Consider the following 23,526-nt stretch of genomic DNA (forward strand, 5'->3'; position numbering starts at 1 on the left):
AAATTGCTATTAAAAAAACAGCTATTTACCAGGAAAGTAAAGCTCCTGCAAAACAAAAGGTTAGTATACTATCCCCAGTAACTCTTTAAACCAAAGCAAACAGCAGGGCAGTTGGTGTTTGCTCTGTAGTTCTGCTTTCCGCCCTGGGGCATCCAATTCCCAAGGTTCCTGGTTGATCTCCTCCTCAGGAATAAGCTGAGACTGGGGCAGCTGGGAATCTCAAAGGACAAGGGTTTCTAGAGGGTTAAGAGAGTTAGGGACACTTGGCAGTTTTCTTGTTAAATGATTGGTTGGTTTTTACTAGGAAAGTCAGGAAGCTCAACCAGGCAAAAACGCAAAAGAACCTGGAAGGCCTGAGACCCTTTATCAGGAAAGTGTCCCCTTATATTTGAGGATTCTGTATTAATGAATGGGGAGTACATTAAATACGGTCCACGGAAACACTGCTCAAACTGGAGGACCAAACCATCAAGGCAGGAGCAAGAACATTAAGATCAACATTAAAGAGACAACAAATGTGCTGATTATGGTGCCCGTGCAGCGACTGGCATTTCCTCCAGATTGTCACCACAGTGTGACCTCAGCTTCTCCATGGGTATCCCCTTAGACTCAGCTTAAGCTGTACTGAGTCATACCAAGTTAGGACATGTGACCTGTCCTGTGAAACAGACAGTCTTGCTTAGGGCACAGTATGACACATGTATCCAACAGAAAAAATAAGATAAAAACAATATATAAGTACTAGAGAATAAGTAGCATAAAAAATTCAAAATGTGGCTGGGGACACATCAGAATGCATCTGGTGGGCAGATCAGATAGTGTGGCCTCAAGCGCACAATGAAAATACATTGTCTGTAATGGATATTGAAGTCCCTAGCCTGACCTCCAGAGCTTTACAATCTGGCCTTCACCTGCCAGTCAGCCTTACCTCCCAGAACCCCTCTTTTACCGTCCAGCCTGACTGCACCACGGGTGGTTTTTCACCCCTTAGCACAAGTCTTCCTTCCCTCTGTTTTTCCAAATACTAACCGTGTTTGAGGTCTGGCTCACATTTCTTCTCTTCCTTGACATCACTCCAGTCCCCCAGCCCCCCAGCCCTCAGTGACCTCACCCTGCCCTTTGTCCACCTGTATTTCACTCTGTGTTCACTATCTGGATGCTTGACCAGCTGTCTGGACAGCTTAGGATGACTCTGAGTTAGTTAACTCAGACCATTACCTAACCTTTGACTTTTTGGGGGCGTTGCTGCTCTGTGTCTTTGTTACTGTACGTGGGCTTTCTCTGGGTGCGGTGAGTGGGGTCTACTCTCTAGGTGCAATGCACGGGCTTCTCATTGGGATGGCTTCTCTTGTTTCAGAGCATGGGCTCTAGAGCATGGGGCTTCAGTAGTTATGGCCCAAGGCTTAGTTGCCCCACCACATGTCGAATCTTCCTGGACCAGGGATTGAATCCGTGTCCCCTGTGTTGGTAGCCGCATTCTTAACCACTGGACAGCCAAGAAAGTCCCTAACTTTTGACTCTTTGTGTATCATCTCCCCTAGACGTATTATTCTCCCTTTGAGAACTTGCATCTCGGATGCCCTGCATCACCCAGCACAGGACCTAACACATAGTAGATGGTCTATAATTTGTAAAATGAATGACATTATTGCTTTTTGATGCACAGCTTATACTTCCTAATTTATTCCACCCGAGGAAGTAAACAAAGGGGATACATTTAATGAGGGCCTATCATCTGTACCTGTTTGGCACTTTCTGAACATATTTAAACTTCCCATCAGTCTGAGAGGAAAGAGTGTCATCTTCAATTTATACATTAGGAAAATGATCAGATAATTTGTTTAGTGTTGGTCAGGATTAAAATAGTTAGAGCTGAGAGCAAGCCGTGGTGTGCCTGACTTAGAATACCACACTCTTCCAGTGGTCCTGCCCTGCGTCCCCCCAAACATTCCAAGGGAAGGTTGCTGGCATTCTTGGGTGGGTCTTGGGTGCTCTGCCCATGGCTTTTCACTTCATGGCTCCACGCATTTCCCCCTCCCTTCAAGCTACCTCCCCAGAGTTGCTTTTCCTGGAACCCATTGCAGGCTTGCATATTTCCTTGTAATTCCCTTGACCTAGAAAACATCCTCCTATCTTTTCTACTTGCCCAATCTTGCTTATCCTGAAGATCCACCTGAAATGAATATTATCTCTGTAAAGTTTTCTGTAATCGTACATGACAATAAAATTAAATGCCTTTACATCTGAACCCCTACAACCCACTGCCTCTTCCACAGCTTGTAACTCACTTTATTCTGCTTTAAATTCCAATCAGTTGTTTACCTTCCTGTGTCTTCTCCTAGGCTCTAACCTGAGGGCACAAAATGAGTCCTCTTCATCTCTGTGACTCAGGCCTTGCATGAAAGCAGCCGGGTCTCCTAAGAGTCTTTGACAGTAAAGGCGGTTGTTGGTTCTGAGTATGGATTCAGTGGCATCACCTGTAACTTCAATGATTCTGCCTGGATAATGAGCCACTGGATACCAATCAGAGCCAAGAATAAGAAGCTCCAAGCAGGGACTTCCCTTGTGGTCCAGTGGCTAAGACTCCAAGCTCCCAGCGCAGGGAGCCAGGGTTCGATCCCTGGTCAGGGAACTCGATCCCACATGATGCAACTAAAGATCTTGTGTGCCACAACCAAGACCTGGTGTGGCCAAATAAAAAAATTAAAATAGTATTTAAAAAAAAAAAAGACGTTCCAAGCAGATTTCCCAGCCTGTCCCCAACTCTCAACCTTGAGGGCCTTCACTTTGAGGCTATACAGTCTCCCGTGTTCAGCGATTCAGGGATGGTTCTCCCTCCCTTCTAAATCTGCTCTAAGGTCCACCTTGTTTTCAAGATAGTTAATGCCACAGGGAGAGGCTGTCATGGCAGTCTTCTCAGTGTTTTAAAGTGCTATGGAAAATAAATGGCTCTATGTATTCTTTTTAACCTCACCTTTAGGAATAAGGTGTAACCCTTAGGTTTGAAAAAATGAACAAATGAAAGAATGAATGGTGAACATATCAGACCCCGTTTAAATGAAGACATATGACATTTGTTTGCTCTTTCTTATAGAGTCGCAGCCCTTCCCCAAGGTTCTAGAACATACTGCACCTCAAGATAGAAATTGGGTTTCCTCCTGAAGTGCAGGTGCCATAAAGGGATACTGATTAGGGAGCCAACCCAGTGAATATGACCAGCATGGTATCTGCAGCCCGGAAATGTGTACACAACCTCTGACTCCATGTGACCCAGCCTCGGACCACCTGGGTAAACCAAACAAGAAGGTCTTTGGAAGCAATCACTCGGCAGAGGTTTAGGAACACATCTTCTGTGGGGTACTGTTCAAAAGTTTCACAGCTTGAAACTTTTCATTACATGCTCCTAGTTTCTAGCAAAAAGTCTGCACTATGGCTGACACTTTATACATATTCATAGATGGAAACCATTCTTACTTTCTCTTCTTTTATCCTCCGACTTTCTCTTTTTCCTCCTTTCCCATCTCCTTTCTGTCCATTAGGACCTGTTGAGGCCCTAATAACTGGAGAGTATTAAGGCCTTAATCACCCCTTGTCCACCCTCCCTCCAGGCAACACATGAATATTCCTTATGACACATTAAATATTGGGTTCCCTTGTTTTTCAGATGCCCAGGCATGATAGGTGGCTTCTTGGTGATCAAGCCCTGTTGCTATTCCTTCACCTTTACTCTCGTATTTCCTCTCACTTCTTTTCAACTGCTAGTAGCGTCGAATCCTGCTGACCCTCCACACTGACCCTAGAGCAGCTGCTGACCCTCCACGCTGAGAAACTTGGCCCTCAGAACCCTTCCTCGGGAACTCTTGCCGGCTGATTGTGTCAGGTTTCTTACAGATAGGTTCACAGCTACCATTGGCCATAATTCCCACTTATACCCCCATTCTCCTACGCTATGCTCACTCCCCCCCAAATCCAAAAAATTACCGAGAACTATGTGCTAGGGGACTGGACACAGGCTGTGCTGAGAGACTTTGGGCTGTGCTGGCCACCATCTCCAGATTAAAGGCAGACCACAGAAGCAGGAAAATAAACCACAATGTGGAGAATGTCAACACTCCCAGGAAGACAGATAAAACTCCCTTGTCTGATCTGGTTTTACTTTGGCAGAGTTCATGCTGAATCACTTTTCTTGCCTGAGCCTCACAACATACACCCACATAGTGCTGAGCCCTGCCTGGTCCCAGCACACTCCAGCCCAGATGTTCTCTGGTCAAGGGGTGGAGCTTTCAAGGAATGCACAGCTGTAAACAATCCCCCTGCATTTCATGCTTACCTTCCACCCCTTCCAATCCCCACTTCCCCACCCCTTGCTTCCACCCCACTCCAGGCCCACAGATCCCATTCCGAGAGCCTGCCCCCTATAGTGAGGAATATTTCGTCCTCCTGACTTCCTGATAAACTCTCAGACAGATGTGTGTGTGTGTGTGTGTGTGTGTGTGTGTGTGTGTGTGTGTGTGTGTAGTATTGAGTGAGAATGGTAATGTCCTCAATAATAATTCAAAATGATTTCCTAGATATGAACATTGTCTAGTATTGGAAGGCAAATATGTATTCATTACATGTCAGTCATTGCTTGAGAAGAATTTTAAATGGGGAAATACTCAAAAAAGAATGCCAATAGAAAAAAAAATCAGGCTTTCAAGTGGTCGATATTATTTATTATAGGTAGAGATAGAGACAGAGATACGCACTGAGCAAGGAGTAAACAGAAAAAGATCAAATGCTGGAAGTTTTCCCAGGGTTGTGAATTATGGGTGCTTTTGCTTCCTTTTTTTTCTGTAGGGTTCTGTGCTGTCCAAGTTTTTAGTTTTACCATGAACAGATATGACTCTGTAATGGTGGGTGGGATGAATACATTTTAAAATTTGTTTTTCAAATGTAGATCACCTTGCCTTGACACAGCTTCATCACGAAGTCTCCCTGAAAGCTGAGTGATCTGAGTCCAAAGTCTATAGATCTTCCTACCTCACGGCTCAGCCCACCTTCCTGTTGTCCAGCACAGCATCCAGCAAAGACCCTCATCCTTATCTGAGGGCAGAGGGTGAGTGAAACCACACGAAGTGGGTAGTTCAGCACACAGGTCTGTGGGAACCGAGTTCAGAGGTAGGCCAAGAGGCCACCCAGTGCTCCACTGCTGTGCTCTAACCCCTAGCACACCTGGCTTCCCACCACCACCACCCTCCCCCCCACCCCCAACTTGCTCCAAAAAGATTCATTAGCAAAATGGAAGAGGGAGGAGATCAGATATAGGAGGGGAATGAGACAAAGGAACCAAGAAGGGGATTTCTAACAAAGAATTGAAACCACCCTATTCAGAAGCAGGCAGGTTTCTGAGGATTTCTATGGGTGGGTGGGAAGAGAAGGCCTTGAAAAACACCAGAGGCAGGAGGAAGGTTCATGTGAACTCCAGGACACCCCACCTCCTCCTCTGGCTCCAACACCCTCCACTCACTGTCACCTCTCTTAAATCCCCTTTTGTGCTTCTCTTATCTCCCTTACCCAAGCTCTATCTCCCACCCCCAACTTAATTCCTTCCCCACCTGATCATATGAGCTGGTCTCTCCAGGGCCTACAATTCCTGCTGTGTGGGTGATAGTCACACCCAGTGCTTGCAGAGGGAAGTAGCTTGTGAGGTCAGGGAGGAAGTGACGGGTGGGGCCGGGTGCAAAGGAGAAAAGCTGCGAGTGGACTTTACAGAAGTGTGGCAAGGGTGGCTGAGGGCGCCCAGCTCCACGCCACCCCCGCCCCATCGTGCAGTTACTGTGGCCCAGCCTTGAGCGGCCCTCCATGTTGGCTTCCCAGTGGGTGGGTGTCCAAGAAACTATGGAAGCAGAGTGCAGGAAAGAGCAGGCACTGCTGGGCGATGCCCACCTTTGCACTCACCTGGCAAGGACCACTGGAAGCAGCGGCCGTAGGTTGACATCTGTTCTTTACATCCCAGCACCAAATAGATTGCTTGACAGTGGTTTAACATGCACACCTAAGATGCGTGCATGCATATGTGTGTGTCTGTGTGTGTGTTTTGGGGAGGTTAGTTGGGGCTCGTCGGAGAAGGCAATGGCACCCCACTCCAGTACTCTTGCTTGGAAAATCCCACGGACAGAGGAGCCTGGAAGGCTGCAGTCCATGGGGTCGCTGAGGGTCAGACACTACTGAGAGACTTCACTTTCACTTTTCAGTTTCATGCATTGGAGAAGGAAATGGCAACTCACTCCAGTGTTCTTGCCTGGGGAGTCCCAGGGAAGGGGAGCCTGGTGGGCTGCCATCTATGGGGTCTCACAGAGTCGGACACGACTGAAGCGACTTAGCAGCAGCAGCAGCATGGGAGGCAATGATGGGAGGGTCCCTCTGGAGAGTGAGATGACTTCTGCATTCCTCCAGACTTCTGGGGGAGGAACTGGATAACAAGTTCAGAAAAATCACTAAGTCTTGGGGGATTTAGAGCCAGTCATCCCACAGCCAGATATGCTCACATCTGTCCGTCAGACCTCATTGCCCTCAGTTTTATCTTTTGGAAACCTGACTTCTTTTTTGTATATATATTTTTTTAAAAAAAAATCTTGTGTTCTTGAAAAACATAAGCCATCACTTATGATTTCCACGACACTGAGAGTTCGCCACAGGAGACAGTCTGACACAGTGGTCAGGACATGTACCACAGAACCAGACAGACCTTGAAAAGCCAAATTCTGACCATGGCGAACTGGATGACCAGTTTGAGCATCTGTAAAGCAGCGATGATCCTAGTTCCTCCCTCACAGGATTGTTGTAAGAAATAAATTAGCCCATATGTGTTGCACTGAAGCACAGAACCCAGCACTCAGTGAGACTCCTATGGTCCTGTCATCTGGTCAGCACTCTCCATATGGCTTTGCCCCCAGTAAAGCTATTCTGGGTAGTTAGTAATAGACTCAGCAGCAGAAAAAGGGTAGCAAACTGTGGCCTGTGGACCACATCCTACCTGACACCTACCTACTTTTGTTTGGCCTGAGAGCTAAGAATGTTTTTCCTTTTTTTTTCGTTTTTAAATTTTGACTGTGCTGAGTCTTCCTTGCAACTCAAGGGCATCTCCAGTTGCAACACAAGGGCTTCTGGTTTCCATGCTTCTTGTTTCCAATGGCTCCTCTTGTTGCAGAACACAGTCTCTAGAGCTCATGGGTTTCAATACTTAGCCAACTTAGTTGCCCCATGGCATGTAGGATCTTAGTTCCCCAATCAGGGATTGAACCCTCGTCTCCTGCATTGGATGGTGAATTCTTAACTACTGTATAGTTTTTTGTTTTTTAATGATTGGGAAAAAATCAAGAAGAAGAATATTTTACAACAGGTGAAAAGTATATGAGACTCACATTACTGTGCCCATGAGTAAAGCTTTTTCTGGAACACAAAACCCCTTCTGGAACACAACCACAGTCATTTGCTCTGTATCTTCTATAGCTGCTTTTGCAAAGGACCCACAGAAACTATAATACTTTCTGACCCTTTGCAAAAAAACACCCGGTCAACCCTAATTAGAGCATCAGTAGCCCAATTCCAGCTGTGCTTCCCACCTATTACCAGAGATAATACTTTGCCCTTTGTCATCACAAAAATGCCCACCAGCAGAGTCCACACACACCATTGGCTCATTCACCATGTTGTTGTTGACACCAGCTGGCCCACACATTGAAAAGTGTAAGACAGGACTTGGCAATAAAGCATTACTGTTATTTTCTGAGCAAGCACTTGGGGGTGGTACAGTCCCAGTCACCCCTACTGAAAAGATTCAATGTGTTCTTTGTTCCCCCAGCCCTTGATCTTTCACTCTTATTACTATTTCTCAGGCCTGCTGTATCCGTGAGCACTAGCTCAGCTGGGAAAATATGAGTTGGGCTTTGTCTATACCTTTAATCAGTTTACTGGAAAGAAGTCAGAAACCAAAAGTAAAAGAGAAAAAGCCTTAAAACATATACATTATTGAGTGCTTGCTATATGCCAGGCACTCTGGGGATTAGAGTGTGAATAAAGAAAGATCCCTGAGAGAGGAAGAGAGAAACAGTAAGGCAAATAGTTCTAAAACAGTGCAAAAGTTGCTATAATTGAGGCATGTACAAAGTACTGAGGGAGCAAAGAAAATGACTTCGTTTACTGGGATATTGACAAGGAGCATGAGGAACAGTCACAGGGAGGTGACAGCTTAGAAGAGTGGAGAAGAGTTTGTTAGATGTGAATAGAGGGTGAAGTCGTGAAAGTACAGGAGAACAGTAAGGGCAAAAGTAGAGATAGGGTACCCAGGGCATGTTCAAGTAGATGGGTGACAAAGGGGAAATAAGCTAGCACTAGTGTGTGGGTGAGCCTATGTACCCTAGTCAGTGGGTAACACTTTTACTCTACATGGATAGCCTTCAGAGACTTCATAGACTTAAAAGAGGGGCACGAGATCACAGATATGTGCGTTAAATGTGATTATTGATAGCAACAGAGAGGGATGCGCTGGCATAGAGTAAATCTTGGGTTAAAAGCAAGTCCTGGGTGATAGAGAAGTGTATCAGGAAGAGAAATCTTTGATTTAGAGGTAACAGGACTTCATGATATGTTGAGTTCTTAGGTGAAGGAGAGAACAGAGTTAAAGAATGAATCCAGGGATTCTGGAGTGGTACTTAGATAGATATTAGTGCCACTAACTGAAGCAGAAGATGCTAGAGAAGTAGCAGTTCTACTTGGGCTGAAGGTGATCCATCAGTTCAGTCGCTCAGTCATGTCCAACTCTTTGCGACCCCAAGAATCGCAGCACGCCAGGCCTCCCTATCCATCACCAACTCCCAGAATTTACTCAAACTCATGTCCGTTGAGTCGGTGATGCCATCCAGCCATCTCATCCTCTGTCGTCCCCTTCTTCTCCTGACCCCAATCCCTCCCAGAATCAGAGTCTTTTCCAATGAGTCAACTCTTCACATGAGGTGGCCAAAGTATTGGAGTTTCAGCTTTAGCATCAGTCCTTCCAATGAACACCCATGACTGGTCTCCGTTAGGATGGACTGGTTGGATCTCCTTGCAGTCCAAGGGACTCTCAAGAGTCTTCTCCAACACCACAGTTCAAAAGCATCAATTCTTTGGTGCTCAGCTTTCTTCACAGTCCAACTGTCACATCCATACATGACTACTGGAAAAACCATAGCCTTGACTAGATGGACCTTTGTTGGCAAAGTGATGTCTCTGCTTTTTAATATGCTATATAGGTTGGTCATAGCTTTCCTTCCAAGGAGTAAGTATCTTTTAATTTCATGGCTGCAATTACCATCTGCAGTGATTTTGGAGCCCCCCAAAATAAAGTCTGACACTGTTTCCACTGTTTCCCCAACCATTTGCCATGAAGTGATGGGACCGGATGCCACGATCTTTGTTTTCTGCATATTGAGCTTTAAGCCAACTTTTTTGCTCTCCTCTTTCACTTCCATCAAGAGGCTTTTGAGTTCCTCTTCACTTTCTGCCATAAGGGTGGTATCATCTGCATATCTGAGGTTATTGATATTTCTCCCAGCAACCTTGATTCCAGCTTGTGTTTCTTCCAGTCCAGTGATTCTCATGATGTACTCTGCATAGAAGTTAAATAAGCAGGGTGACAATATACAGCCTTGATTTACTCCTTTTCCTATTTGGTACCAGTCTGTTGTGTCAATCCTTGGACATGATTAACTTGTAGAAGACAGCACAGTTTTAGGTCATCCAGGTGAAGAAATCCAGTAGGCAATCACTGACACTATAAGCTGAGAGCCTGGAAGATGTAGGGGCTTAGAAATAGGTGTTTAAGAATCATCAGTCAATCGGACTTCCCTGGCGGTCCAGTGGTTAAGACTCCACACTTCCAATGCAGGGGTTGTGGATTCGATCCCTGATTTAGGGAACCAGATCCCACATGCTTTTCAATGTTCCCAAAGGAAAAAAAAATCATGAGTCTATGATGCATGAGATTAGAGGACATTATTCAGCAAATATGAAAGGGAAAGAAAAAATTACAGTTAGAACCCTGGAGAGTACTAGTGTTTCAGTTCAGTGCAGTTCAGTTCAGTTGCTCAGTCGTGTCCAACTCTGAGACCCCAGAGACTGCAGCATGCCAGGCCTCCCTGTCCATCTACAACTCCTGGAGCCTACTCAAACCCATGTCCACGGAGTCAGTGATGCCATCCAACCATCTCATCCTCTGTCATCCCTTTCTCCTCCCACCTTCAATCTTTCCCAGCATCAAGGTCTTTTCAAACGAGTCAGTTCTTCACATCAGGTGGCCAAAGTATTGGAGTTTCAGCTTCAGCATCAGTCCTTCAGTGAATATTCAGGACTGATTTCCTGAATCCATTAGGATGGATTGGTTGGATCTCCTTGGAGTCCAAGGGACTGTCAAGAATCTTCTCCAACACCACACTTCAAAAGCATCAACTCTTCGGCGCTGTGACTGCTGGAAAAACCATAGCCTTGGCTAGATGGGGAGAAGGAAATGGCAACCCACTCCAGTATTCTTGCCTGGAAAATCTCATGGACAGAGGAACCTGGTTAGGCTACAGTCCATGGGGTCGCAAAGAGTCAGACACGACTGAGCAACTTCACTCACTCACTCAGGCTAGATGGACCTTTGTTGGCAAAGTAATGTTTCTGCGTTTTAATATGCTGTCTAGGTTGGTCATAACTTTTCTTCCAAGGAGCAAGCATCTTTTAATTTCATGGCTGCAGTCACCGTCTGCAGTGATTTTGGAGCCCAAGAAAATAAAGTCTGTCACTGTTTCCATTCTTTCCCCATCTGTTCACCATGAAGTGATGGGACCAGATGCCATGACCTTAGTTTTCTGAATGTTGAGTTTTAAGCCAACTTTTTCACTCTGTTCTTTCACTTTGATCCAGAGGCTCTTTAGTTCTTGTTCACTTTCTGCCATAAGGGTGGTGTCATCTGCATATCTGAGGTTATTGATATTTCTTCTGGCAATCTTGATTCCAGCTTGTGCTTCATCCAGCCCAGTGTGTCTCATGATGTATTCTGCATATAAGTTAAATAAAAAGGGTGACAATATACAGCCTTGGCATACTCCTTTCCCTATTTGGAACCCAGTCTGTTGTTCCATGTCCAGTTCTAACTGTTGCTTCCTGACCTGCATACAGATTTCTCAAGAGTCAGGTCAGGTAGTCTGGTATTCCCATCTCTTTAAGAATTTTTCAGGGGGGCAGTCCTAAGATGGTGGAGTAATAGGATGGGGAGACCACTTTCTCCCCCACAAATTCATCAAAAGAACATTTAAACGCTGAGTAAATTCCACAAAACAACTTCTGAATGCCGGCAGAGGACATCAAGCACCCAGAAAAGCAGCCCATTGTCTTCGAAAGGAGGTAGGAAAGAATATAAAAGACAAAAAAAAGAGACAAAAGAGGTAGGGACAGAGCTCTGTCCTGGGAAGGGAGTCTTAAAAAGAGAGAGGTTTCCAAACACCAGGAAACGCTCTCACTGCCGAGTCTGTGGCGAGCCTTGGAAGCACAGAGGGCAACATAACAGGGAGGAAAAACAAATAAATAATTAAACCCCACAGATTACGAGCCCAACAGTAACTACCCCAGCAGAGAAGCAGCATGGATGCCTGCACCCACCACTAGCAAGCGGGGGCTGGGCAGGGAGGCAGGGGCTGCATTGCTTAGAGTAAGGATCTGGCCTGAATGCCCTGAGGGCAGTCTGAGCAAACTAACTGGGGCTAGCAAACCAGACTGTGGGATAGCTACCACGCCAAAAGCCCTAAGACACCACCAGACCCGCGGACAGAACAAAGGACTGAACAGAACTAGCCAGCTGCAGATCATTCCCCTCCGGTGACAGGCAGCCAGAGCCGGAAAGGGGCAATCGCAGCCCCAGAGATACAGTTCAGTTCAGTCGCTCAGTCGTCTCCAACTCTTTGCGACCTCATGAATCGCAGCACGCCAGGCCTCCCTGTCCATCACCAACTCCCGCAGCTCACTCAGACTCACGTCCATCGAGTCCGTGATGCCATCCAGCCATCTCATCCTGGGTTGTCCCCTTCTCCTCCTGCCCCCAATCCCTCCCACCATCAGAGTCTTTTCCAATGAGTCAACTCTTTGCATGAGGTGGCCAAAGTACTGGAGTTTCAGCTTTAGCATCATTCCTCCCAAAGAAATCACAGGACTGATCTCCTTCAGAATGGACTGGTTGGATCTCCTTGCAGTCCAAGGGACTCTCAAGAGTCTTCTCCAACACCACAGTTCAAACGCATCAATTGTTCGGCGCTCACAGCCTTCTTCACAGTCCAACTCTCACATCCATATATGACTACTGGAAAAACCATAGCCTTGACTAGACGGACCTTAGTTGGCAAAGTAATGTCTCTGCTTTTGAATATATTATCTAGGATGGTCATAACTTTTCTTCCAAGGAGTAATCGTCTTTTAATTTCATGGCTGCAGTCACCATCTGCAGTGATACTGGAACCCCAAAAAATAAAGTCTGACACTGTTTCTACTGTTTCCCCATCTATTTCCCGTGAAGTGATGGGACCAGATGCCATGATCTTCATTTTCTGAATGTTGAGCTTTAAGCCAACTTTTTCGCTCTCCTCTTTCACTTTCATCAAGAGGCTTTGAGTTCCTCTTCACTTTCTGCCAGAAGGGTGGTGTCATCTGCATATCTGAGGTTATTGATATTTCTCCTGGCAACCTTGATTCCAGCTTGTGTTTCTTCCAGTCCTGCGTTTCTCATGATGTACTCTGCATAGAAGTTAAATAAGCAGGGTGACGATATACAGCCTTGACGTACTCCTTTTCCTATTTGGAACCAGTCTCTTGTTCCATGTCCAGTTCTAACTGTTGCTTCCTGACCTGCATACAGATTTCTCAAGAGGCAGGTCAGGTGGTCTGGTATTCCCATCTCTTTCAGAATTTTCCACAGTTTATTGTGATCCACACAGTCAAAGGCTTTGGCATAGCCAATAAAGCAGAAATAGATGTTTTTCTGGAACTCTCTTGCTTTTTCCATGATCCAGTGGATGTTGGCAATTTGATCTCTGGTTCCTCTGCCTTTTCTAAAACCAGCTTGAACATCAGGGAGTTCACGGTTCATGTATTGCTGAAGCCTGGCTTGGAGAATTTTGAGCATTACTTTACTAGCATCTGAGATGAGTGCAATTGTGTGGTAGTTTGAGCATCCTTGGGCATTGCCTTTCTTTGGGATTGGAATGAAAACTGACCTTTTCCAGTCCTGTGGTCACTGCTGAGTTTTCCAGATTTGCTGGCATATTGAGTGCAGCACTTTCACAGCATCATCTTTCAGGATTTGAAACAGCTCAACTGGAATTCCATCACCTCCACTAGCTTTGTTTGTAGTGATGCTTTCTAAGGCCCACTTGACTTCACATTCCAAGATGTCTGGCTCTAGATTAGTGATCACATCATCATGACTATCTGGGTCGTGAAGATATTTTTGGACAGTTCTTCCGTGTATTCTTGCCACCTCTTCTTAATATCTTCTGCTTCTGTTAGGTCCAGATGATTTCTGTCCTTTATCGAGCCCATCTTTGCATGAAATATTCCCTTGGTATCTCTAACTTTCTTGAAGAGATCTCTAGTCTTTCCCATTCTGTTCTTTTCCTCTATTTCTTTGCATTGATCGCTGAGGAAGGCTTTCTTATCTCTTCTTGGTATTCTTTGGAACTCTGCATTCAGATGCTTGTATCTTTCCTTTTCTCCTTGGCTTTTCACCTCTCTTCTTTTCACAGCTATTTGTAAGGCCTCCCAGACAGCCATTTTGCTTTTTTGCATTTCTTTTCCACGGGGATGGTCTTGATCCCTGTCTCCTGTACAATGTCACGAACCTCATTCCATAGTTCATCAGGCACTCTATCTATCAGATCTAGGCCCTTAAATCTATTTCTCACTTCCACTGCATAATCATAAGGGATTTGATTTAGGTCATACCTGAATGGTCTAGTGGTTTTCCCTACTTTCTTCAATTTAAGTCTGAATTTGGCAATAAGGAGTTCATGATCTGAGCCACAGTCAGCTCCCAGTCTTGTTTTTTTTTTGACTATATGAAGCTTCTCCATCTTTGGCTGCAAAGAATATAATCAATCTGATTTCGGTGTTGACCATCTGGTGAAGTCCATGTGTAGAGTCTTCTCTTGTGTTGTTGGAAGAGGGTGTTTGCTATGACCAATGCATTTTCTTGGCAAAACTCTATTAGTCTTTGCCCTGCTTCATTCTGCATTCCAAGGCCAAATGTGCCTGTTACTCCAGGTGTTTCTTGACTTCCTACTTTTGCATTCCAGTCCCCTATAATGAGAAGGACATCTTTTTTGGGTGTTAGTTCTAAAAGGTCTTGTAGGTCTTCATAGAACCATTCAAGTTCAGCTTCTTTAGCATTACTGGTTGGGGCATAGACTTGGATAACTGTGATATTGAATGGTTTGCCTTGGAGATGAACAGAGATCATTCTGTCATTTTTGAGATTGCATTAAGTACTGCATTTCGGACTCTTTTGTTGACCATGACGGCTACTCCATTTCTTCTAAGGGATTCCTGATATAACGGTCATCTGAGTTAAATTCACCCATTCCAGTCCATTTTAGTTCGCTGATTCCTAGAATGTCGACGTTCACCCTTGCCATCTCTTGTTTGACCACTTCCAATTTGCCTTGATTCATGGACCTGACATTCCAGGTTCCTATGCAATATTGCTCTTTACAGCATCAGATCTTGCTTCTATCACCAGTCACATCCATAACTGGGTATTATTTTTGCTTTGGCTCCATCCCTTAATTTTTTCTGGAGTAATTTCTCCACTGATCTCCAGTAGCATATTGGGCACCTAATGACCTGGGGAGTTCCTCTTTGGTATCCTATCATTTTGCCTTTTCATACTGTTCATGGGGTTCTCAAGGCAAGAATACTGAAGTGGCTTGCCATTCCTTTCTCCAGTGGACCATGCTCTGTCAGACCTCTCCACCATGACCTGCCCGTCTTGGGTTGCCCCGTAGGCATCGCTTGGTTTCATTGAGTTAGACAAGGCTGTGGTCCTAGTGTGATTAGATTGACTAGTTTTCTGTGGGTATGGTTTCAGTGTGTCTGCCCTCTGATGCCCTCTTGCAACACCTACCATCTTTCTTGGGTTTCTCTTACCTTGAGTGTGGAGTATCTCTTCACGGCTGCTCCAGCAAAGCACAGCCGCTGCTCCTTTCCTTGGACGAGGGGTATCTCCCTATCGCCACCGTTCCTGACCCTCAACGTGGGATAGCTCCTCTAGGCCCTCCTGTGCTGCACAGCCACCACTCCTCGGGTTGCTCCTCTGGCTGCCGGCCCTGGCCTCGGGCGTGGGTGGCTCCTCCCAGCTGCCGCCCCTGGCCTCAGGCTCAGGGTGGCTCTCAAGGTCACCGTCCCTGGCCTCGGGCGCGAGGTGGCTTTTCCTGGCTGCCCCTGACCCCGGACATGGGGTAGCTTCTCCCAACCGCCGCCACTGACCTCTGACGGGGTAGCTCCTCCCGGCCTCCGCCCTGATCTTGGACACCAGGTGTCTCCTCCCGGCCCCCGCCCCTGGACGCGGGGTAGCTCCTCCCAGCCGCCGCCCTGGTCTCCGACACGGGTGTTTCTTCCCAGCCGCCCCTGACCTCGGACTCGGGGTAGCTCCTCTCGGCCACCGCCCCTGACCTCAGACTCGGGGTGCCTCCTCCCGGCCCCCGCCCCTGACCTCGGACTCGCGGTGCCTCCTCCCGGCCCCCGCCCCTGATCCTGGACACAGGGTGTTTATTCCCAGCCACCCCTGACCTCGGACTCGGGGTAGCTCCTCTCGGCTGCCGCCCCTGACCTCGGACTCGGGGTGTCTCCTGCCAGCCCCCGCCCCTGACCTCAGACTCCGGGTAGCTCCTCCCGGCTGCCGCCCTGATCTCGGACACCGGGTGTCTCCTCCCGGCCGCCACTGACCTCGGACTCGGGTAGCTCCTCTCGGCCGCCGTCCCTGACCTCAGACTCGGGGTGTCTCCTCCTGGCCCCCGCCCCTGACCTCGGACGCGGGGTAGCTCCTCCCAGCTGCCGCCCTGATCTCGGACACTGGGTGTCTCCTCCCGGCTGCCACTGACCTCGGAGGCAGGGTAGCTCCTCCCAGCCGCCGTCACTGACCTCGGATGTGGGGTAGCTCCTCCCGGCCGCCGCCCTGATCTCGAACACCAGGTGTTTCCTCCCGGCCGCCACTGACCTCCAACGCAGGTTAGCTCCTCTCGGCCGCCGCCTCTGACCTCGGACGCGGGGTAGCTCCTCCCAGCCGCTGCCACTGACCTCGGACGCAGGGTAGCTCCTCTCGGCTGTTCCTGCACCGTAGCAGCATGGCACTCTAGGCCGCTGCCCGTGACCTCGGACTTGGGGTAGCTCCTCTCGGCCACGCTTAGTGAGCCGGCTGGCTGGCTGGCTGCCGCCTTGCACTTAGTGAGCCGGCTGGCTGGCAGCCGCCTTGCACTTAGTGAGCCGGCTCAACACCTCATCACCTGAGCTGCTCCGACCTGGGAAGGGCACAAAACGCATGCCCAACCGAGTCTGCACCTCTGAGGACTACCCGAGTGCCTGAACCTGAGTGGCTTAGGTCTGGGAGGTGCATGCAGCCCAGGGCCAGCCTCGGACGGTTCCCAGTGGAACAACGTAGAGCCTGAGCAGTGTGGGCAGGGAGGGCACACATGGGGTGAATGGGGGCAAGGCCAGTGTGGCTGAGACACTGCAAGCACACGCCAGTGTATTTGTTTGCAGTGTCCCTCCCTCCCCACAGCACGACTGAGCAAGTGAGCCTAAAAAAAGTGTCCACCACCGCCCCCTTTGTGTCAGGTGGAAATCAGACACTGAAGAGACCAGGAAACAGAAGAGCTAAAACGGAGGGAACTGCCTTGGAAGTGACAGGTGCAATAGATTAAAACCCTGCCGTTAGTACCAACCACACAGGAAGGGGCCTATTGATCTTGAGAAATATAAGCCAGACCAAGGAACTATCCAAAAATGAACTGACCCCACAATACCCACAACAATACCAGAGAAAGTCCTAGATATATTTTTACTATTTTTACGATCATTTTTTAATTAATTTTTTAAAAATTTTAAGTCCTCTATTACTCCTCTAATTTTCACTTTTATAACCTACTATTACTTTGCAAAAAAAAAGACCCTATTTTTTAAAGCAAACTTCATATATATATGTTATATAATTATTGTGACTTTTTTTAAATTCTTTCTTTTTTCTCTTCTTTTCTTTAATATTGTATTTTTGAAATTCCAGACTTGACTCTACATTTTAATCTTTGTTTTTTGGTATTTGTTATCAATTTTGTACCTATAAGAACCCAGTCTTCAGTACCCATTTTTCCTTGGGAGTGAGATTACTAGCTTTACTGCTCTCTCCCCCTTTGGACTCTCCTTTTTCTCCACCAGGTCACCTCTGTCTCCTCCCTACCCCCTCTCTTCTCTACCCAACTCTATGAATCTCTGAGTCTTCCAGATGGTGGAGAACACTTAGTACAGTTCAGGTCAGTTCAGTCGCTCAGTCTTGTCCGACTCTTTGCAACCCCATGAATCGCAGCACGCCAGGCCTCCCTGTCCATCACCATTTCCCGGAGTTCACTCAGACTCATGTCCATTGAGTCCATGATGCCATCCAGCCATCTCATCCTCTGTCGTCCCCTTCTCCTCCTGCCCCCAACCATTCCCAGCATCAGAGTCTTTTCCAATGAGTCAACTCTTCACATGAGGTGGCCAAAGTACTGGAGCCTCAGCTTTAGCATCATTCCTTCCAAAGAAATCCGAGTGCTTATCTCCTTCAGAATGGACTGGTTGGATCTCCTTGCAGTCCAAGGGACTCTCAAGAGTCTTCTCCAACACCACACTTCAAAAGCATCAATTCTTCAGCGCTCAGCCTTCTTCACAGTCCAACTCTCATATCCATACATGACCACTGGAAAAACCATAGTCTTGACTAGATGGACCTTAGTCGGCAAAGTAATGTCTCTGCTTTTGAATATACATCTAGGTTGGTCGTAACTTCTCTTCCAAGGAGCAAGCATCTTTCAATTTCATGGCTGCAATCACCATCTGCAGTGATTTTGGAGACACCCAAAATAAAGTGTGACACTGTTTCCACTGTTTCCCATCTATTTCCCATGATGTGATGGGACCAGATGCCATGATCTTCATTTTCTGAATGTTGAGCTTTAAGCCAACTTTTTCACTCTCCTCTTTCACTTCCATCAAGAGGCTTTTTAGCTCCTCTTCACTTTCTGCCATAAGGGTGGTGTCATCTGCATATATGAGGTGATTGATATTTCTCCTGGCAATCTTGATTCCAGCTTGTGTTTCTTCCAGTCCACCGTTTCTCATGATGTACTCTGCATATAAGCTAAATAAGCAGGGTGATGATATACAGCCTTGACGTACTCCTTTTCTAATTTGAACCAATCTGTTGTTCCATGTCCAGTTCTAACTGTTGCTTCCTGACCTGCATACAGATTTCTCAAGAGGCAGGTCAGGTGGTCTGGTATTCCCATCTCTTTCAGAATTTTCCACAGTTTATTGTGATCCACACAGTCAAAGGCTTTGGCATAGTCAATAAAGCAGAAATAGATGTTTTTCTGGAACTCTCTTGCTTTTTCCATGATCCAGCGGATGTTGGCAATTTGATCTCTGGTTCCTCTGCCTTTGCTAAAACCACCTTGAACATCAGGGAGTTCACGGTTCATGTATTGCTGAAGCCTGGCTTGGAGAATTTTGAGCATTACTTTACTAGCAGGTGAGATAAGTGCAATTGTGTGGTAGTTTGAGCATTCTTGGGCATTGCCTTTCTTTGGAATTGGAATGAAAACTGACCTTTTCCAGTCCTGTGGCCACTGCTGAGTTTTCCAGATTTGCTGGCATGTTGAGTGCAGCACTTTCACAGCATCATCTTTCAGGATTTGAAACAGCTCAACTGGAATTCCATCACCTCCACTAGCTTTGTTTGTAGTGATGCTTTCTAAGGCCCACTTGACTTCACTTTCCAAGATGTCTGGCTCTAGATTAGTGATCACATCATCATGACTATCTGGGTCGTGAAGATCTTTTTTGTACAATTCTTATGTGTATTCTTGCCACCTCTTCTTAATATCTTCTGCTTCTGTTAGGTCCAGACCATTTCTGTCCTTTATCGAGCCCATCTTTGCATGAAATATTCCCTTGGTATCTCTAATTTTCTTGACGAGATCTCTGGTCTTTCCCATTCTGTTGTTTTCCTCTATTTCTTTGCATTGATTGCTGAGGAAGGTTTTCTTATCTCTTCTTAGTATTCTTTGGAACTCTGCATTCAGATGCTTATATCTTTCCTTTTCTCCTTGGCTTTTCACCTCTCTTCTTTTCACAGCTATTTGTAAGGCCTACTCAAACAGCCATTTTGCTTTTTGCATTTCTTTTCCACGGAGATGGTCTTGATCCCTGTCTCCTGTACAATGTCACGAACCTCATTCCATAGTTCATCAGGCACTCTATCTATCAGATCTAGGCCCTTAAATCTATTTCTCACTTCCACTGCATAATCATAAGGGATTTGATTTAGGTCATACCTGAATGGTCTAGTGGTTTTCCCTACTTTCTTCAATTTGAGTCTGAATTTGGTAATAAGGAGTTCATGATCTGAGCCACAGTCAGCTCCCGGTCTTGTTTTTGCAGACTGTATAGAGCTTCTCCATCTTTGGCTGCAAAGAATATAATCAATCTGATTTCGGTGTTGACCATCTGGTGATGTCCATGTGTAGAGTCTTCTCTTGTGTTGTTGGAAGAGGGTGTTTGCTATGACCAATGCATTTTCTTGGCAAAACTCTATTAGTCTTTGCCCTGCTTCATTCTGCATTCCAAGGCCAAATGTGCCTGTTACTCCAGGTGTTTCTTGACTTCCTACTTTTGCATTCCAGTCCCCTATAATGAGAAGGACATCTTTTTTGGGTGTTAGTTCTACAAGGTCTTGTAGGTCTTCATAAAACTGTTCAAGTTCAGCTTCTTTAGCATTACTGGTTGGGGCATAGACTTGGATAACTATGATATTGAATGGTTTGCCTTGGAGACGAACAGAGATCATTCTGTCATTTTTGAGATTGCATCCAAGTACCTCATTTTGGACTCTTTTGTTGACCTATATGGCTACTCCATTTCTTCTAAGGGATTCCTGCCCACAGTAGTAGATATAACGGTCATCTGAGTTAAATTCACCCATTCCAGTCCATTTTAGTTCACTGATTCCTAGATGTCGACGTTCACCCTTGCCATTTCTTGTTTGACCACTTCCGATTTGCCTTGATTCATGGACCTGATATTCCAGGTTCCTATGCAGTATTGCTCTTTACAGCATCAGATCTTGCATCTATCACCAGTCACATCCACAACTGGGTATTGTTTTTGCTTTGGCTCCATCCCTTCATTCTTTCTGGAATTATTTCTCCACTGATCTCTAGTAGCATAATGGGCACCTAATGACCTGGGGAGTTTCTCTTTTGTTATCCTAACACTTTGCCTTTTCATACTGTTCATGGGGTTCTCAAGACAAGAATACTAAAGTGGCTTGCCATTCCCTTCTCCAGTGGACCATGCTCTGTCAGACCTCTCCACCGTGACCTGCCCATCTTGGGTTTCCCATGGGCATGGCTTGGTTTCATTGAGTTAGACAAGGCTGTGGTCCTAGTGTGATTAGTTTGACTAGTTTTCTGTGATTATGGTTTCAGTGTGTCTGCCCTCTGATGCCATCTTGCAACACCTACCATCTTACTTGGGTTTCTTTTACCTTGGGCATGGTGTATCTCTTCATGGCTGCTCCACCAAAGCACAGCCGCTGCTCCTTACCTTGGACGAGGGGTACCCCTTTACTGCTGCTGTTCCTGACCTTCAACATGGGATAGCTCCTCTAGGCCCTCCTGTGCCTGCGCAGCCACCACCCCTCAGGCTGCTCCTCCCAGGGGAACTGATTACTGGCTCAATCTGTCTCTCTCCTTTTGATTCCCCCCTTTTATCCTCGTGGCCACCTCTGTCTCCTTCCTCCCTCTTCTCTTCTCTGTATAACTCCATGAACATCTCTGAGCGGTCCAGTTGTGGAGTGCACATATGAAGTGATTACTGGCTAGCTTGCTCTCTCCTCTGTTGATTCCACCTCATCTCATTCAGGTCACCTCTAACTCCCTTCTCCCTCTTCTCTTCTCCATGTAACTCTGTGAACCTCTCTGGGTGTCCCTCACTGTGGAAAAACTTTTCATCTTTAACCTAGATGTTTTATTAACAGTGCTGTATAGAAGGAGAAGTCTTGAGACTACTGTAAAAATAAGACTGAAAACCAGAAGCAGAAGGCTTAAGTCGAAATCCTGAGACACCAGAGAACTCCTGACTCCAGGGAACATTAATTGACAGTGCAGTTCAGTTCAGTCTCTCAGTCCTGTCTGACTTTTTGCGACCCCATGAATTGCAGCACGCCCAGCCTCCCTGTCCACCACCAACTCCTGGAATTCACTCATACTCACGTCCATTGAGTCAGTGATGCCATCCAGCCATCTCATCCTCTGTCGTCCCCTTCTCCTCCTGCCCCCAACCATTCCCAGCATCAGAGTCTTTTCCAATGAGTCAACTCTTCACATGAGGTGGCCAAAGTACTGGAGTTTCAGCTTTAGCATCATTCCTTCCAAAGAAATCCCAGGGCTGATCTCCTTCAGAATGGACTGGTTGGATCTCCTAGCAGTCCAAGGGACTCTCAAGAGTCTTCTCCAACACCACAGTTCAAAAGCATCAATTCTTCGGTGCTCAGCTTTCTTCACAGTCCAACTCTCACATCCATACATGACCACTGGAAAAACCATAGCCTTGACTAGACGGACCTTAGTCGGCAAAGTAATGTCTCTGATTTTGAATATGCTATCTAGGTTGGTCGTAACTTCTCTTCCAAGGAGCAAGCATCTTTCAATTTCATGGCTGCAGTCACCATCTGCAGTGATTTGAGACTCTCAAAATAAAGTGTGACACTGTTTCCACTGTTTCCCCATCTATTTCCCATGAAGTGATGGGACCAGATGCCATGATCTTCGTTTTCTGAATGTTGAGCTTTAAGCCAACTTTTTTGCTCTCCTCTTTCACTTCCATCAAGAGGCTTTTTAGCTCCTCTTCACTTTCTGCCATAAGGGTGGTGTCATCTGCGTATCTGAGGTTACTGATATTTCTCCTGGCAATTTTGATTCCAGCTTGTGTTTCTTCCAGTCCAGCATTTCTCATGATGTACTCTGCATATAAGTTAAATAAGCAGGGTAACAATATACAGCCTTGACATACTCCTTTTCCTATTTAGAACCAGTCTGCTGTTCCATGTCCAGTTCTATCTGTTGCTTCCTGACCTGTGTACAGATTTCTCAAGAGGCAGGTCAGGAGCTCATCAAATGCCTCCATACCTACACTGAAACCAAGCACCACCCAAGGGCCAGAGCAAGACATAGCATACAAATTCTCCAATAACACAGGAACACAGCCCCTTGCTCCAATATACAGGCTGCCCGAATTTTCTCCAAAACCATTGACATCTCATAACTAATTACTTGACACTTCATTGCACTCCAGAGAGAAGAAAACCAGCTCCACCCACCAGAACACCAACACAAGCTTCCCTAACAAGAAACCTTGACAAGCCACCTGTACAACCCCACCCACAGCAAGGAAACTCCACAATAAAGAGAACCCCACAAACTGCCAGGAAACAGAAAGGCCACCCCAAATTCAGCAATATAAACAAAATGAAGAGACAGAGGAATACCCAGCAGGTAAAGGAACAGGATAAATGCCCACTAAACCAAACAAAAGAGGAAGAGATAGGGAATCTACCTGATAAAGAATTCTGAATAATGATAGTGAAAATGATCCAAAATCTTGAAATCAAAATGGAATCACAGAAAAATAGCCTGGAGACAAGGATTGAGAAGATGCAAGAAAGGTTTAACAAGGACCTAGAAGAAATAAAAAAGAGTCAATATATAATGAATAATGCAATAAATGAGATCAAAAACACTCTGGAGGCAACAAATAGCAGAATAACGGAGGCAGAAGATAGGATTAGTGAAGTAGAAGATAGAATGGTAGAAATAAATGAATCAGAGAGGAAAAAAGAAAAATGAATTAAAAGAAATGAGGACAATCTCAGAGACCTCCAGGACAGTGTTAAATGCTCCAACGTTCAAATCATAGGAGTCCCAGAAGAAGAAGACAGAAAGACAGACCATGAGAAAATACTTGAGGAGATAATAGTTGAAAACGTCCCTAAAATGGGAAAGGAAATAATCACCCAAGTCCAAGAAACCCAGAGAGTCCCAAACAGGATAAACCCAAGGTGAAACACCCCAAGACACATATTAATCAAATTAACAAAGATCAAACACAAAGAACAAATATTAAAAGCAGCAAGGGAAAAACAACAAATAACACACAAGGGGATTCCCA

The 23,526-nt window shown here is 46.1% G+C and overlaps 1 long non-coding RNA gene across 4 annotated transcripts in view; it reads right to left on the reverse strand.

The window, feature by feature from the left end:
* Positions 1-4,693: 4,693 nt before the first annotated feature.
* LOC101120681 (uncharacterized) overlaps positions 4,694-23,526 on the reverse strand; it is a 71,319-nt gene continuing 52,486 nt past the window's right edge. For all 4 annotated transcript variants that reach the window (XR_003590974.3, XR_009595741.1, XR_009595742.1 and 1 more), the window contains 2 exons: positions 15,994-22,322; positions 4,694-11,062 (listed from right to left, as the gene is read on the reverse strand). This is a non-coding gene — a long non-coding RNA (uncharacterized LOC101120681). The remainder of the gene's footprint in view (positions 11,063-15,993; positions 22,323-23,526) is intronic.

Source organism: Ovis aries, chromosome 12 (genome assembly GCF_016772045.2).
Source record: "Ovis aries strain OAR_USU_Benz2616 breed Rambouillet chromosome 12, ARS-UI_Ramb_v3.0, whole genome shotgun sequence".
Lineage (NCBI taxonomy): Eukaryota > Metazoa > Chordata > Mammalia > Artiodactyla > Bovidae > Ovis > Ovis aries.